General features: G+C 41.2%; 1 pseudogene; it reads left to right on the top strand.

Moving 5' to 3' along the window:
• The window catches only part of LOC114023573, an 8,212-nt pseudogene extending 2,891 nt beyond the window's left edge, over positions 1-5,321 (top strand).
• The last annotated feature ends 12,556 nt before the right edge of the window (positions 5,322-17,877 follow it).

Genomic DNA, 17,877 nt, shown 5'->3' with positions numbered 1-17,877 from the left:
GTACATGCTTAGTAAATACTCGTTCCCTCTCTATCTATTGGCAGGGCACTGACTGAGGCTGAGTCAGACTGAGACTGACCGCACAGGTCCCTTGACACTACAGCGGCAAACTTCAAGGGCCCTGCCTTCTAGGAAATTTCTTCTTGATCACTGGGATCTGGTGGTCTTTGAAATACTCACTCAGACACACAAGTCAGAAAGGAAAAAGAAGAAAGCTGAACTACTATTATCGAAAGATGGGGATCGTCTATGGAGGGCTCAGTCTTCTTTGCTACAGTTGGCATCCTTGCAGAGCAGTTTGTTCCAGATGGGGCCTCACCTGCACCTGTACAATGACCATGACTGGATAAAACTGATGAACTGGCAGTCCAGCACCATGTATCTGTTCTCTGGCCTCAGGCACATGCTCACTTTTCTCTTCTCTGTTATCCCTCTGGGGCCGGATCGGCTTCCGATGTTGTTGGCTGCAATCACTGAAGGTATTTATTCTCTTCTCTTATGTCCGTGGTCGGCCACCATTGGACCAGCACATCCCCCTTCTCCTGTTATTTCCAGTGGTTGCAGGAGCCATTTCCACCTTCATTGAAGTTTTCCTTGGGGAAAGTATTGTCCTAGAGCTCTTCCGAGCCAGCCTCATTATTGCCCATGGTACCTGGTTCTGGCAGATCGGCTTTGTGCTGTATTCACCTTCTCTCATGATAACATCACGTTTATCACCTTGTTTTTCTGCTGGCACCGTGTGACTGCCGTGATCATTGTAGCCATCAACGTCTCTCTGGTTTGTGGTATAGTAAATCGGTTGAAGAGATCCAGAGGTAAAAAAAAGCATTGGGATTCAAAAGCTGACATCAGGTTCCGACCCTCATCCACCAAATCTAAGCCCTCTGCCTCACTGGGTCATTGGGATTGGGACTATTTTGTCTAGTAGAAAAATAGGAATTGTATTCCAACTCAGGGATAGAAAGTTTGGCTGCCTGATGTGCGTTCTTATTCCCAATGACCCAGGACCAGTTAGGAGCTTTCTGTATGTCTCAATGAGTTGATTTTTTAAAAAAATTACAAACCAAGTCTCTGTTAAAAAAAATACTTGTTCCCTTCTCTTCCCAATCCTAAATTCAACCCCAACCACTATGTAGGAATAAGCATTTATATAGCACATACTACATATCACACATTGTGATAAGTGCTTTTTTTTTTTTACAAATAAATTCTCATTTGCAACAACCCTGAGAGGTAGGTGTTGTTATTATCAACATCCTCATTTTACAGTTGAAGAAACCGAGGCAAAGAAAGAAGAAGTGACTTGCCCATAGTCACACAGCTGGTAAGCATCTAAGGTCAAATTTGCACTCAGAATCTTCCTGACCACTTGAGTGCCAGATCTCTGTTGGAGCCTTCTTTGTGTCTGTGGTGCTAAGCAGACTGTAGGTAACATGCTAAATGAGAGTAAATTGCACACACGCACACACGTGAGCACGTACACATATCACCCATATGTCTGCCGGGTTATCTTTTTGTGGTCAGATTTTTTTTTTTCCTTTGGTGAGGCAATTGGGGTTAAGTGACTTGCCCAGTCACACAGCTAGTGAGTGTTAGGTGTCTGAGGCCAGATTTGAACTCAGCTCCTCCTGACTCCAGGGCCGGTGCTCTATCCACTGCATCACCTAGCTGCCCTTCCTTTTTTTTTTTTACGTCACTTAGGATCAGAGGGCATGGAGTTATAAGGAACCCAAGAACTCAAGGCCTCTGACTCCCTTATTTTTCAGATGAGGCCTTGCTCAAAGTTTCATAGTTTCCCAGCTTTAGAATTGGAAGGAACCTTGGAGGCTATCTCATCTCTCCCCCCACCCCTCATTTGAGAAATGACTGAGGCCAGTGATTTGACGAAGGTCACACAGGGAGCGACTGGTGCACTTGGCACTGGAACAAGACTCAAGTCTTCTTGGCTAAGTTTGGTTCCCGTCCTTTGCCTCACTCCACCATTTTGCCTCTCACCTAGAGAGTATGTTTTAGAGCCAGGTCTTAGAACTGCCCATTCAGCATTCTTCCTACTAACCCATCATGCTGCTTCTCCTTACTGAGCCATGATTGACTAACACTTTCTGGCTTGCTCAAACCCACCAAACTCTTCTGCATGGTCCACCCACAGAAATTCAGTCTCTTTATTGCAGCTACTTAAATCTCAGCTCTCCTCACTCTCGTGTTTCTTAGGGTTTGGGGTTGGGTGTGATGTTACTGGGTTTTTTTCTGGACCTCCCCTGTAGAAGGCCTACATGGGAAAGGGGGCTTCTTGGCTTACTTCTGCATCTTTCCTCTGAAACCGTCAGCTCTCTGTCAATCTACCCCATCAGGTCTGTCTGCTGAAAATAAACTGAGAATCCTGAGATATACAGTGACGGCTTCAGCCCAAACAATTCTGAACCACCACCTCATGCCTGCCAGACTCCCAGGGAAAGATGATGTGAAATGAATTGATGTGTTCTGACCGGTGAGTCAAAATAATTCACTTTTTTTCCCCTCCAGCACCCCCATCACAGCCCCCCTCCCCACCCCAGTCCAGTGTTGAACCAAGTCAATTTTTTCAAACCATATTTGATATTGTATTGTTTGTTTTCAGTCAGCAGGCAGCAATTGCAGAGAGCGGCTGGTGATCTACACCTCAGATATCTCTCAGGTCACATGTCATTCAAGAAAGGTCAACGATTCATTTAGAGTTTCATCATTCTTCCTATAAACAGGCAAATACCATTTCATGCGCGGGGCTGGGCTTTTGTGCGGGGGGATAGGCCGGCATCCCGGGCAGAGCCTGTATAATCTCATTCTGGGGCCCGAGCAACACAGAATTGATAGAACCCCCATCACCTTATCATGGGGCTCGTTTCCCTGTCAGGAGTCGGGAATGTGCCTAAACAGAATTGCATTTAGAGTCAATTCCAGAGAGTTTTGGAGACCACATCCCCGTTGCCCTGATCCTTCTCCCATGGCCGCGGATGTGAAAATAATACCATCCAATTACCCCGCTCTGGCTTCTTGTTTGGAGTTAGCACGAGGGGATATTCAGACAACAGCTGGCATTACGACCTGGAATTCACATACCCATAATTGGCAATTGGCTTCTGGCCCCCACCCAAGTGTAAAGACACACCTCATCCCATTTCTTTTAAGTGGCATTGACTCAATGCAATCACAGGAGAGACCTTTTCTTCCTGGGAGATTTCAGCACCAACTAGACCTAGTATTGAGCCACCAGACCCTGGATAAATCTCTTTACTCCGCCATTCCTCAGTCTTGTAAACTGTAAATGGGGAGAACAATGTCAATAATAATACTGATAAGAATAATAATGAAGTTCCTGTCCTGTAAGTGCTCTCTAAGAGGTACAAAGCATTTTCTTCCCAATGGGTCTTTGAGGACTTCGAGATAAGCATTGTCATGCTTATTTTACAGACAAGGACATAAAGGTTCAGAAAGTTTTGAAGTGATAAGCTCCAGGTCACATGAGGACACAGAGAATTAGAACCCAAGTATCTTGACTCCAAGATAAGTGTTGGTGAAGATGTGGATTGTATTTACATGAACCCAGAATACATGGGTGGAAAAATTTAAAAAAACATCAGCCATCAATCCATAATGTTCAGGTGACCAGGGAATTTCCATTAGAGGCAGGATGGTAGAGTGGAAAAGATCATACCTGTCAGAAGAGTTGGATATAAGTCACACTTCAGGCACTTTCTAGTTGGATAACCTTGATCGTTTCACCTTTCAGGATCTCATTTTGTTCATCTCTAAAATGGGAACATTAATCATACTACCTTCCTTATGGGCAGCTGCATGACACAATGAATGGAGTACTGGGCCTGGAGTTGGAAATACTTGCCTTCATGAGTCCAATTCTGGCCTCAGACATTTACTGGTTGTATGACCCTGGGCAAGTCATTTATCCCTATTTGGCTCAGTTTCCTCACCTGTAAAATGAGCTGGAAAAGGAAATGGCAAACCACTCCAGTCTCTTTGCAAAGAAAACCCCAAATGGGGTAATGGAGAGTTGGACATGACTGAAAAATGACTTAACAACATCTTCCTCACGGGTGGGTTATAAGGGAAAGTGCCTTGTAAATCTTAAAACAAGGATTCTTCACCTTTTTCTTTTGGTGTCATGGACTCCGTTAGCAATCTAGTGGAACCTGTGGACCGCCTCTCAGAATAATATTTTTAAATGAACAAAACAAAATATAAAAAATAAAATAAAATAAAATAAATTACAAAGGAAGCCAATTATGTTGAAATACAGTTATCAATTTTTTTTGTTTTTAAGTTTTTGGTCCCTAGGTTAAGAGCCTTTTTTAAAGTGTTATGGAAATGTGAGCTATTTCTTTCTGTCTCTCTCTCTCTCTTTCTCTCCCTCTCTCTCTCTCTCTCTCTCTCTCTCTCTCTCTCTCTGTCTCTCTCCTCACTGGGCTGTATTTATGGATTGTAGTTGAATGAAATTTCCACCTAGATTTTTACTAAGTGAACTGTCAGAAACAGATAATTGGACAGACCAAGTCCATTGGGCTTGGTCAGTGTAGATCAGAGGTTCCCAGATTTATTTGGCCTACTGTTCCCTTTACAAAAAAATTACTCAGCACTCCCCTGGAAATCTACTATCTTTAACCCTTTAAAAGTTTGTTGTTTTTTTTTAAATTTGTGTCATTAAAAAAAGAAATAGTTTTTTAAAATGATGCATCTTAAATTTAATCATTTATTATAAATTTGTAATTCAAAAATTTTGTAATAAATGAATTTATTTTTTATAATAATACAAATATATTAAGTAATATCATATTAATAATAAATTAATAAAATATTAAATGATATAAATAAATAAAAATTTATTGTAAATTTTCCTGCATTGAAATTTTGATGACACAATATTACATCATGTAACCATATCATGTCATATTGTAAACAAGTCATTATACACACATATTCCTGTCAATGTATGCTGGACTTCCCGACAATGAGCAACACTCTCACCCACCAACGCTTGCTTGTTAAGACCTGTCGGTGGACTTAACCATTGATTGGCTATAACTTGCGTTTTGTGTGTTTATTTGGAAAATAATGTAATCGCTATCACTTTAACTCTGTTATATAATGGATAAAACATGCATGAACAGTTTTTCAAAATTTTCTTCTCTTCTCTTCTTTCTTTATGCTTCTACCTCCCCCTTATTTTTATTCAATGCCCCCCAATTGCACCTGAGGCTATTTTCACCCCCCCCATTATTCTAGCACCCCCAGGGGGCAACATCACCCACTTTGGGAACCTATGTGGATGAACTCAACTATAACTATAACCTACTTCTCTCTGTCCCTTTGATCACAGGATGAATGATATGGTTTATTTCTTAGGTCATCCAGGCACTCTTTTCCAGACAGACAGTTCTATGAGAAGACAGCCTGATTTGGAATAAGAGAACCTGGCTTTAAATCATGGCTCCATGTGACCTCAAGAAAGTCCTTTCCCCTCCCTAGGTCTCTCTTTTCTCTATTGTAAAATGAGAGGAGTCAGAATAGATGATATTCCCATGTTCCTTCTAGTTCTATATCAATTAACCATAAATTCATAGCTGCAAGGGACATTTGAGGTCACCTAGCCTGACCCCCTCATTTTACAATGGAGGAAATTAGGCCCCAGAGAAATTAAGTGATTAGCCCAAGGTCACATGGGCAGAAAGAGGTAGAAACAGGTTTTGAACACAGGCAGGTGCTCTGCCTCCCCATCCAAAACTCTTCCCACCACACTAGCCTGGGGCTCAGTCAATATTATTTGGGTTAATGAGTGAATGATTCTTCTTCTCCATTCCTTTCATGACTATCCAGTAGAGAGTGTGGAGGGATGGAAAGAGACTTGGGTTTAGAGTCAGGGCATCTGGGTTTGATTCTCAGCCCTGTCACTTATTAGCTTTGTAATATTGGTCGTGTAGGTTCACCTCCGAACATCGCTTTCCTTCTCCATGAAATGGTGACAATAAAATGTGCACTCCCTCCCCTCCCTGCTCCTTCTACTTTTCCTGGTCCTGTGAGGACCAAGTGAGATAATGGATGGGAAGCGCTTTGTGGATAAATGCTAGCTATTGTATGAAGAGATTTTGATAAAATAGATTTTTCAGTCACTCCTACTATGTCTGGAATCACAAGATTCAGGACATGACAACAAACATTAATTAAGCACCTATTGTATACAAACCTTGGGACAAGTCTCTAGGAGAGATGAACAATTAGACTTGGTCCCTGCCCTCAGGGAGCTTACAGTCCAGGTGGGGCATTTAACACTAACAAAGAGTGTTATGATTCACAATAATACATGATAGTTATAGGAGGTTTGAGAGGGAAACATCCTTACACTGGGGAAATCTGGGAAGGCTTCTCAGAGAATCAGGCCTTTAAAGGACAGTTAGGAGTTACAGGATTTCCCAGTTGAAAGGGTTATCTTGTTAAAACTTCTAACTGATATGTGAATTTTCTCTGTGACATTTTCCCATAGGAAGCCATGTGGCCTTTGCTTGAATATCTCCAGTTTGACAGGGAGCTCACTACAGGCCAAGTTAGCCCATCCTGTTGCTGGAAGTACTTCCTTATGTTGAGCTGAAGCCTGACTTGAAATAATTTTAGTTTATTTTATTTTAATTTATTTATTATTCATAGTTTGGCTTCCATAGTTCAATTCAACTTAGCACCAACCGTATGAAGGCACTGGACTTACAATCAGGGTCTGCAGGTCAGAAAGAGACATGATATGACTCAGACCTTGTTATCATATCTAGCTGGATGGTAGAGAGGAAGAGAATTTTATGTAAGTCACTTCTTTCTGGATCTCAGTTTTCTTCCCTGTAAAACCAAACAGATTGGGACTACAGGTCAGTGAGCTTGACTTTGGCTCCTGGCAAAATTCTATGATGTATTATTAAAGAGTTGGTGAGTAAACATTCTGCTAAGAAAGTGATGGTCACAAAAAGCCTACCTGGTTTCATCAAGAGCAATTCATGCCAACTGGATCTCATTTCCTTTTTATCAAGAGGGTCATTAGATCATTAGAGTGATAATGGATCAGGGGATTCCTGCAGCTAGAATTTATAGCAAAGCGTGTGGCCAGATCTCTTATGTCATTCTTATGGATGTGGGGGAAGGCTGTGTGAGATGGATGCTAGAGCAATGAAGTGGTCTGAGAACTAGTGAAGGAACCGTTACTGGTGCAATGTCATTTGGGAAGGAGGTCCCTAGGGTTCTCTGCTGGCCTGATGTGGGCTATTTATCAAAGTCTTAGATGAAAATATGGATGGCAGGGTTATCAATTTGTGGATGACACAATTTTGGGAGGGATAGCTAGTACACTCGAGGTTAGTCAAGATTCAAAGAGATCTTGACAGGCTTGAATATTGAGTTGAATCTGATGAAATAAAATTTAATATGGACAAAGGCAAAAGTCTTAAACCTAGTTCCAAGAGTCAACTTCACTAGTAGTCAGTTAATTAATAAACAATTATTAGGTACCTACTATGTGCCAGGCATTGTGCTAATTGCTAGGATCACAAAGAAAGGCAAATGAAAGTCCCTGCTCTCAAGGAACTTACAGTCTAAGGGGAGAATAACCAGAAGAAGGTGACTAAAATCATGAAAGGCCATATGTGGACCAGTTGTACAAACTGCCTAGAAAAGAAAACACTTAGGGAGACATGACAGCAATCTTCAAATATTTGAAGAGATGTGACATGGAAGAGGGATTAGACTAGCTAGTACTTATATAGATTGGTAAAATGCTTTACAAATGCTGTTTCATTTTATTCTCATGACAACTCTGGAGGTAAATACTATCACTATTCTCATTTTACAATTGAGGAAACTGAGGCAGGCAGAGGTTAAATTACTTATTCAGGGTCACACAGCTAAGAAGTGTCTGAGGCAGGATTTGAACTCAGATCTTCTTGACTCCAAATCTGGCTCTCTATCCACTAATTCTTCTTGGCTCTAGAGAGCAGAATTAGGAATAATGGTTAAAGGTGTGAAGAGGTAAATATCAGGAAAAAGTTCTTAAGAATTAGAGCTATTCAAAATTAGAATGCTCTTTGACTGGAGGCAGTGGGTTCCAACCCCAATCCCACCCCCATCACTTGAGGTCTTTGTTGTTGTTGTTCATCCTTCATTCTTGAAGAGGACCAATAACACCACAAGGGTGATGTCTTGACTTGCACCTGAATTGGATTTAAATGTGCCAGAGTTGCACAAAGTTGTCAGCCTCCCTCTCTCTTCCAGAGTCATAGAAGTCCACTGGCAAAACAAAAGTCAAAATGACTGGCGATAGCCATGCAGTGGATGACCATGGCCTTTCTAAATTAAGGTCTTTTTTAGGCCTCAGTTTGTCTGAGGCAACACCCATTTAGTAAGAAAGGGCTGGGTAAGAAATACCCATTATATGAAGCCAGGATGACTCTTTTCATTTAGGTTGTAGAGAGAGACTCTTTAAATGCCCTCTAAGATCTCTTCTGGCTATTCTACAATTTTGATATCTAATCTTCCTTCCAGTTTGAGATCCTAGGATCCTATAATCTGTAAAATGGGCACTATAATAGTCTGCATTCCTTATCTCATCAGGTTGGCGTGACAGAATACTTTGTCAACTTTAATATGCTAGAGAAATGGCTGCCGTCATTATTATCCCTGTCATTTTGCAGGAAGCCCCAAACCATGTCCCCATGGACTCGGGGATCAGTTTTTAAATCTCTCCAGGGATGAATACCCCAGATCTTCCTTCAGGAACAGCTGTTGCCCCTAGTATCTCTTTAGCCCTTATTAACTTTGGTTTCTTCTACCTGGCTGTTCATGAAGGCGGTCACTGTCCTGATGTTCACCAAAGACAGTAGGTCTATTCTTGATTGTCTATGGTCCAGGCTTAGAGAATTCTACCTCCTCTAACTTTTCATTGACTTCCGACACCTGTAATCATCTTCTCTTCTCTCATCTGTGCACTTTCTTATTTCTGGCCATGCATAGGTACCCTTCCCTAAGTGAAGAATGTGTGCGTTAAGGCTTTTCCTTGCATGCATGGTGGATAAGAGAAAGTCGGGAAGAAGGAATCCAGCAAGGTATAATCATAATCAGCACGTGTTGCTGTCTTTTCTGAGGCCTTTAATACCTCCTCTCACATAGCATGAGGTGATCACACTCACATCTATGCGCACACACGCACACATGCACATGCACGATAGACATATATATATATGTACCCAGCCGTGCAACGGGACAATGGATGGAGTCCATTTGCAATGAGCCGTAGGTCACTGGTTATGCCCGGAGCCCTCTACTTGCCATACTGAGGAAAAATCTCAACTGATTCCAAAGAGAAGGGATGGCCAAGTGGCAAGAGCAATGGCTTTGGGGTCAGTCACTGACCTTACCCAAGGTCACACAGATTTCATGGACCTGTGTTTCTCCCCATATAAAATGAGGAGGTTGGACTGGCTGACTTCTATGGTTCCTTTCACTCTTAAATCTTTGATCTTGTGTTTGGGAGTTGTCAATTCTCCTCTCTGAGAATCAGCTCTTTCCTTTGTAAAAACAGAGAGTTGGATTTGGTGCCTTTAAAATTCCTCCTAACTCCAAATACTATGAACCCATAACTTAAAAATTCAGTGCCTTCCCACAACCTGACACTGAGTATTCTGGAGTTGTCTGCCCAAGGATGGGACTGAAGGCTAGTGTCAGCCTGAACAATTTCCCTTCCCTAGAAGCAGGCCTAGAGTGTTACAGTTATCCCTTCCATATCACGACTTTCCCCCTTTGCAATTTCAATATATCATGGGTTGGCATAAGAAATTAAATGGGAATTTTGGGGGAGTTTTATGGAAGCTGTAGATGACACACAGAGGTCAGCAGACGACTGAAAAAGTTTAGAAATTCAGGAATGCATAAAACATATGCTTAGTATTGTATAATATCAACCTATTTTATCTTTTAATATTATAATTCGGACTTCTTCTCTGGTGTAGAGAGCCAAAAACTTTTATGCAGATTTTCCAGATCATGCCCTTAACCTCTGTGATTTGGAAGGGATAACTATACATTCCTCCTTATCCGAGCAGACATTACATCAAGCCATAAGTGGCTCCCAAATAAAGAAATTAGTGCAGTGGAAAGAGAACTCTGGATAGGGAATGAGGAGGTCCAGATTCAAATCCTGACTTTGCTACCATCTACCTGGGTGAATTTGAATAAATACCATTTTTTCTTTGAGCCTCAGTTTTCCCTCCTTTATTAAATGGGGGGGGTGGTGGTGGTGGTGCTTGGCCTTTGACGTCCTGCTCAGTTTTAAATCCTTGGATCCTCTGGCTTTCGGTTGGTCCAAACAGAGGATGTTGGATCATTTCACCATAACAGCAAGAGGCTGCCCAGATGGTGTTGAAGGTTCCTCCCAGCTGTAAATTCTGTGTGACTAAGCTTTGTAATCTCAGGGAGAGATAGAGAGTGCATCACCAGGGGAAAAAAGGAAGCAAACAGGGTGGGGGAGAGAGAATGAAGAAGGGGGTGGGAGAAAAAAGGAGACTGCCCTGTGAGCCTACAGCTGATTCCTGCATGAGGCTCAGAAAAGAAAAGAGAAAGATAACTGATGGGTAGTATTTTAAGGCATATTAACCCAATTACAAGTATATTTTTACAATCGCGGCTCCAACATTTATCACACGGCGTTTATTAGACCTCGGAGCTAGGTTATGTCAAATGAAACAGTACAGAACCAGAGCATTTCATTAAAGTGTTCCTGCTAGAGCCCAGTATTCAATCCTACCACTCTTAAAGCACATGATTTTATCAAAATCTTCGGAAATTGAAGCAATCACTAAAAGGTGTCGGGAAATTAAAATGTTCTGTCTCGGGGAAAGAGATACACTTCTTGTAACATATATCAGTGCCTTCTTCGTCTTCTTTCTTTTTTTTTTAAAGACACATTACTATGCAGGGAGAAGGCATTGATGCCCACACAGCAGCGGGTTCCAGAACAATCCAGCCGATGCCATTTTTCACGCTTAAAAATTGTCCTTTAAGGGATGGGGATTTTAGGCTGCTCCTTCTCTCGGGTTTTCTTAATTTATTTATGTGGGCTTGGCGTATGGGCATGATGGAACAGCTGCTCGGATGGAAAGAACTGCAAAGCCACCTAGAACTTAGTATTAGCAACTGGGCAGGCTGGCACTGGCCTTTGGTCCCACAGTGGGCCAGATAATTAACTAGCTCATTCATTTGTTCATTCATTCATTCATCCAAACATTTGTTGTGATTGAGTGGGAAGATGTTTGAATTAGAAGTCATACGATTGTAGGGGTTCAGATAGTTCAGCTCCCTCCTTGATAAACGAAGAAACTGAAGCTCAGAAAGGGAAAAAAAAAACTTGTTCAAGGTCATGCAAGTTGTATGTGGCAAAGTTGACTGGCTTTGGGGTCTAAGGACTTGAGTTTAAATCCCAGCTCTCTACCTGACAACCTGTGTGACCTTGGATAAATCTAATGACCTTTCTAGACTTTAATTTTCCTGTCCTTAAAATGGTAGAGTTGGGCTAGACTGCCTCCAAAGTCCCTTCCAGTTCTAATACACTATGAAATACATAAGCAAGCAATCTGGTATTATGAAAAGACAAGTTAACAAGGTAGGAATTATATAGGCTCTGGCTTCATCTCTGTATTGGCTAGGAGCAGACTGTTGATTGTGGCAGTTTATTCCCCTTTCTTGCCTCAGTTTCCTCCTATGTCAAAGGAGGGCATTGGGCTCGATGAACTTTCAAGATCCCCTACAGCTCTGGCATTCTTTGATGCTACGTTTTAGAAGCCGGGCAGGGATGAACTGCTTTGAACCTCTTGGTGACTTCATCCTTTTAAGATGAAGGAAGGAGGAAAGAGGCAGATCCGTTCTCACCAAACCCATGTGGTGCACTCAAGTCTGTGACTTATAATTCAAATAAAATAATGACAAGTGGAAGTTTCTAGGACATGGGCTATGCTATGGCTCTGACCTGAGAGGTGCTTGCTGAGTGCTCCCTGTATTTTAAACAGAGGTCAGTGAGCTCAGAGTAATTATCAAATTATTGATTTCCTGGGTTTTTACAATTGCTTTAGAGGGTTCATGGGGCCTTTTTTCTTCCGTATCTCCACTTGATTTTATCCCCTGATGGCCCTGAATAAAATCATGCTGGATGAGAGACCCTGTGCTCCTGAGTGCCTATAAAATCCAGAGCAACATTTTGGTAAATAAATGAATAGCAACTGTACCAAGTGAGTTATCTTCTGGGTCCCCTGTTACCATCAATATTGATTAAGAAGGGCTTCATGGGGTCAGCTGTTATCCTCTGAACTCTTTGGGCAAACAAGAGTCAAGGATTTGAGTGACTTACCAAGTGAGTAATTTTATTATTATTTTTCTTTAGGAAAAAAGAAGATTTTAGGATTTAGACCTGGAAGGGGCCTTGAGATGATCCACTACAACCCTCTCATTTTGTAGAGGAGGGACCTGAGACCCAAAGAAAGGAAATCACTTTAATAAGGACACAGAGGTAGCAAGCAGTGTTAGCCAGCATTTGAACTCAGATCCTCTGACTCCTCATCCAACTTCCTTTCCATTGCATCATGTTTGGGTACTTCCTGGCCGATATGACCTTGGGCACATTGTCCCTCTTTGTCCATCTCCTGACCTGTGAAATAGATATGAGACGTACACTCTTTGAATAGGCACTGATAGACATTGGCAGAAGGAGCTCCCTGCCAGGAACTCCCTATACTAGTGAAGTCATAAGTTTGATCCAAGAAAACAAAATATTAAAAAAAAAACACCCAAACTTTATATTACTTCCCTCAGGGAACTGTGATGAGGAGACGAAGTTTTTAAATTTTGTTTTTATTCCAGACTTAGCCAGCACCAAACAGAATGGGTATTTGCATATACATAATAGAGTAGGGGAAAAAAAGGACTAATAATAATAGCTACCATTTACATAATATTTACTATGTTCCAGGCGCTATGCTGAATGCTACACAATATTTTCTCAATTGATCTTTACAATAACTCTGGGATGCAGGGATTATTATGATGAAACTGAGGCCAACAGGTTAAGTGACTTGCCCTGTGTCTACACAGCTAGAAAATGTCTGAGGCTAGATTTGAATTTAGGTATGTCCTGACTCTAGTGGCATAGTGGATAGAGACCTGGGCCTTGAGTCAGGAAGATCTGAGTTCAAATATGGCCTCAGATACTTACAGTTCTATGGCCCTGGACAAGTCACTTAACTCTGTTTGCCTCAATTTCTTCATCTGTAAAATGAGCCAGAGAAGGAAATGGCAAACCACTCCAGTATCTTTGCAAAGAAAACCCCAAATGGAGTCATGAAGAGTCAGACATGACTGAAAAATGACTGAACATGAGCAAAATGTCCTGACTCTGGGCCCTATCTATTATGCCACCTAGCTGCCCCCAAATACATGAAACTGCAGGTCTCTGTTATGTAAGACTTGCTTTAAAAAAAACAAACATATATAGACACATACATATTTTTAATGTTATTTATTATTTATATGTTGTACACATACATATATGCACACGCAATACATACACATGCATTCATATATCTCTATAGCTTTCAGACCTATTCTGCTTGTCTGGCTTTTTTTTTCTTCTGGTCTTCTGTCTCTTTCCTTTTCTCCAGGAAAAGTTTAGAATGATAAAGAGCCCACTTTCCAGTTTCTTATACCTGATTCCCTACATTCCCTCCAGGTTCCAGCAACACTGGTCTCCTCGCTGTTCCTTAGACTAGAGACCCCATCTCCTGACTCTGGCCATTTTTCCTGGCTGTCCCTCATATCTGGAATGCACTCTCTCCTCACCTCTGCCTCTAGTCTTCCTTCTGCATTCAGCTCAAATCCTACCTTCTATGAGAGGCATTTCCTGGTACTCCTCACTGTTCGTATTTTCTCTCTGCAACTGACCCTATGTCTACTTTTGTATGTACAGAGTTATAGTCTGTCTCATTAGACTGTAAGCTCCATGAAGGCAGGGACCATGTTTTTGCCTTTCTTTGCTGCCCCAGTGCTTAGCACAATGCCTGGAACATAGACGCGCTGAAAGAATATTTGTGACTTACTGACATGTTCTGTGGAAATAGGAATTGTAATGGCTATAAAAATGGATTATTGTTATTGGCTTCCTTTGTCTTCTAGAATTGTGTTGGTATAGATCTGACTTAAAGTTCAGTCCACATTCAGTTAAATCAGTCCATTATATGTGTCTTGTGTGTGTGTCTTGATCTGTCAAACCGGGTGTTTGGTATAATTTCGACTAAGCAACTTAATGATCAATAATAATAATTGTAACAATAATAGTATTTACATAGCACTTAAAGGTTTACAAAGCATTTTGCATTTATTAACTTATTTGATCCTCACAGCAACCCCATGAGGTAGGGGTTTATAGATGAGGAAACTGAGGCAGAAAGAAATTAAATGATTTGCCCAGGGTCATCTAGTGTCTGAGACAGCATTTGAACTCAAGTTTGCCGGATTCCAAGTCCCACACTATCCACTGTGCTACCTTACTGCCTCATCAATTGAGATATTGTATGTAAAGTGCTTTGTAAACCTCAAAGAACTACATAAATGTAAGATGTTATTATTATAGATTTGTAGAGTATCAAACCTGAAAGGGAATGTTTGTCATAGAACAAAGCATGGCAGAGCGGGGAGGTATCTTATAACAAGTTACGTAGGGCAAGTTACGAAGGAATTTAGAATATAGCGTACAGAACATCAAAGCAGAGAGAGATGTTAGAACATACATTGTCAGAGCTGGAAAGAACTTAGAGCTTAGGACAATCAAAGCTGGGAGGGACTTGAGAAATCATTAGTCTAATCCTCTCATTTTTTTGTTCTTGTTTTTCAGTTATATCCTATTCTTTGTGACCCCATTTGGGGTTTTCTTGGCAAAGATACTGGTGTGGTTTTCCATTTCCTTCTCCGGCTCATTTTACAGATGAGGAAACTGAGGCAAACAGGGTTAAGTGACTTGCCTCCTGACTCCAGGCCTATCCACTGCACCACCAACCAAGGACTTGCCTACTCAAGGTCACAGAGGTAAGTAGCAGCAGAAATCAGTCTCTTGACATGCTTCCACCCAGTCCTGTTTTCTCATTACATGATACTACCTTAGTTGATTAAATTAATTTTCCCACTTTTAGTTGTTTTGGGGAGCTATTATTATTCAGATAGCCCCACCAAAAATAACCTATTACTGAGGAAAATAGGGTTTTAATATTATGAATAGCCTGACTGAATCAAGGTCCTGCCCCACAGTTAATTGTAGCATCTCAGAGGTGGCAGGAGCCTCAAATGACATCACTAGGCTTTGCTTGAATGAAGGCCTCCAGGTATGGGGAACTCCATCTAAGTTTCCTTATGTGGAGAAAGGTTCCAGAGTTTTGCTTACTCTATTATGAGGTAGCATGGTATAGTGAATGGTACAATGGGCTGGAGTAGAAGAACTGGGTTCATATCTCACTTGTGACACTTACTACCTATGTGCAGTAAGCACTGGGAGTAGAAAAAATAAAAATGAAACAATTCCTGCCTTTCTACAGCAACTCCCATTTCTATGGTGTGTGGGGAGGCAGCTGGAAGATCCAAGTTCAAATCTACCTTTAGACCCTTTCTATGTGACCTTGGGCAAGTTACTTAATCTCTGTCTACCTCAGTTTCCTTATCTATAAAATGGGGATGAATAATATCACCTCCCTCCCAGGGTTATTGTGAGTGCCTGGCATGTAGTAGGCACTATATAAATGTTAGCTATTATTATTTGAATCCACTCTCAGATACTTACTAGCTATGTAAATCTGGGCAAGTCACTCTGTCTCAGTTTCCCCATCTGTAAGATGGGGTTAAATAATAGCACATATCTTCCAGGGTATTTGGGAGGGTCAGATAAGAAAAAGTTTATAAAGTGCTTATCACATTTCCTGTCATTGTCATCTTACTTTGTATTTATATATTTACTTTCTATCTATTAAATATGCTTATAAATGTACTTGTTATCTCTTCTAATGGAATGTAAACTCTTTGAGGGTGACTGTGTCTTTGTCTTTGCATCCTCAGGGCCTGGCACATAGGCAACAATCAGTCAATGCTAATTAGTTGATTTAGATCTCCAAGGATCTTTCTCCACAACCTACCCTGAGAGATAAGTAGTATAAACATTATTATTATTATTATTATTTTAATTTTATTTATTCTGTTTTGAATTTAAGAAATAAACATTTCCATATAGCCATCTCCAGGGTGAGAAGGAAGTAAAAAAGGAAAAAAAGAAAGTTGCATGATAACTGTATTATACTTAGAAAAATTATTGCTCCTCTTTTATAGAAGAGGAGACTGATGCTCAGAGAGGGTCAATGACATCCACAGGATTCAAACTTAAGTCTCCCTAACTCATTCCACTGTTCCTGCAATTGTATTATGAATACAGGTGTTACCCAAAGTGACCTTGGACAAATCACTTCCACACTGACCCCCTCTTCAGTCCCTTGAAACGAGGCTTCTGCCATCATCGCACTATTGAAACCTCTTTCAAGGCTTACTAGTGACTTAATCACTAAATTCAACAGACCCTGTTGACCATCTTCTCTACCTGAACCTTTTCTCTCTTGGCTTCAGAGACACCCATTATCCTCTCTAGCTCACACTCTACCAGATCGTCTACCTGTTCTTTTGTCTCTGCTGTTGAGTTCTGAGCCTCTTCTCAACTTAAGGTAAGAAGGTCCCTAGAGCGCTGTCCTTGGTCCTTTTCTCTTTATTCTCCCCCTTGGCAACTGCATCCACTCAGCTTCAATGACTATAGGAGCAAGAAATTAGAGCTAGCTTGTCAAGTCTAACCTTCTCATTTTTAAAATTGAGGAAACTGAGGCCCAGAGAGATGAAGTAACTTGCCTAGAGCCACATAGCTAGAAACTGTGAGTCAGGATTCAAACCCAGTTCTTCCTATTCCCAGACCCAACACTCATCTATCCCCTTTGGATAGAGAATAGCCTCAGTCCTGACCTTGTTCTGAGATCCAGATGTGTATCTCCATTTGCTTGGCGGACCCCTCCACCTTGTTGCCTGCCATCACCTCATAATCTTAATGTCATTTCTAAAGTCTCTTTCAATGCCAAATCCTGTGATTCTATGAGATTACTTTCTCTTGAATTTGTTCTTCCTTCTGACTTCCCTGTTTCTGTCCATTTTAAACCTTGGGGCTCTCTTTGACTATTAAAAGGATTTTTAAAATAATTAGTGTTTTTCTTAGAATGACCTTTCCTGAGAGAGGAGAGGAGTTTGAGTATGGTTATCCTATTTTTCAGAGAGGAAACTGAGGTCCAAAGAGGTGTTGACTTGCCCCAAGCTCACACAGTTAGTAAGTGGCAGATTCTAGATTTGAACCCAGGCCTTTTGTCATTAAATCTGGAGTACAAATCAGGAAAGAAGAGTCATCATTAGCTATGACTTTATTAGGCAATATTCATTTTTTTCTGATCAAATCAGGATATTTTAAATATCAGTTGATTTTGAAAAACACTTAAGAGTCTTCCTTTCCCAATACCCTCCCCTTCCCTGCCCCTGCTCCCTCCCCAACCTGAAGCCTAGCACTGCCATTCCTTGTTTCAATCATCCCCAAACACCAAACACTCTTTTGTGAGCCGAGTGTTTCTAATTCCTATTAGTCGCTGGTGAGGGATCATTTCTGTGTTCTCATGCCTGGTGACAGAAGAGGGACTATAGTCTGGCCCAGTCTCATTGATTTAATTACCACAGCCGGAATGAATGTAGTCCAAT

The sequence above is a fragment of the Vombatus ursinus genome, unplaced genomic scaffold (genome assembly GCF_900497805.2).
Source record: "Vombatus ursinus unplaced genomic scaffold, bare-nosed wombat genome assembly UNPS02014818.1, whole genome shotgun sequence".
NCBI lineage: Eukaryota > Metazoa > Chordata > Mammalia > Diprotodontia > Vombatidae > Vombatus > Vombatus ursinus.
Note: the sequence above shows the minus strand (reverse complement) of the source record. Positions and strands in the feature narration are given on the sequence as shown.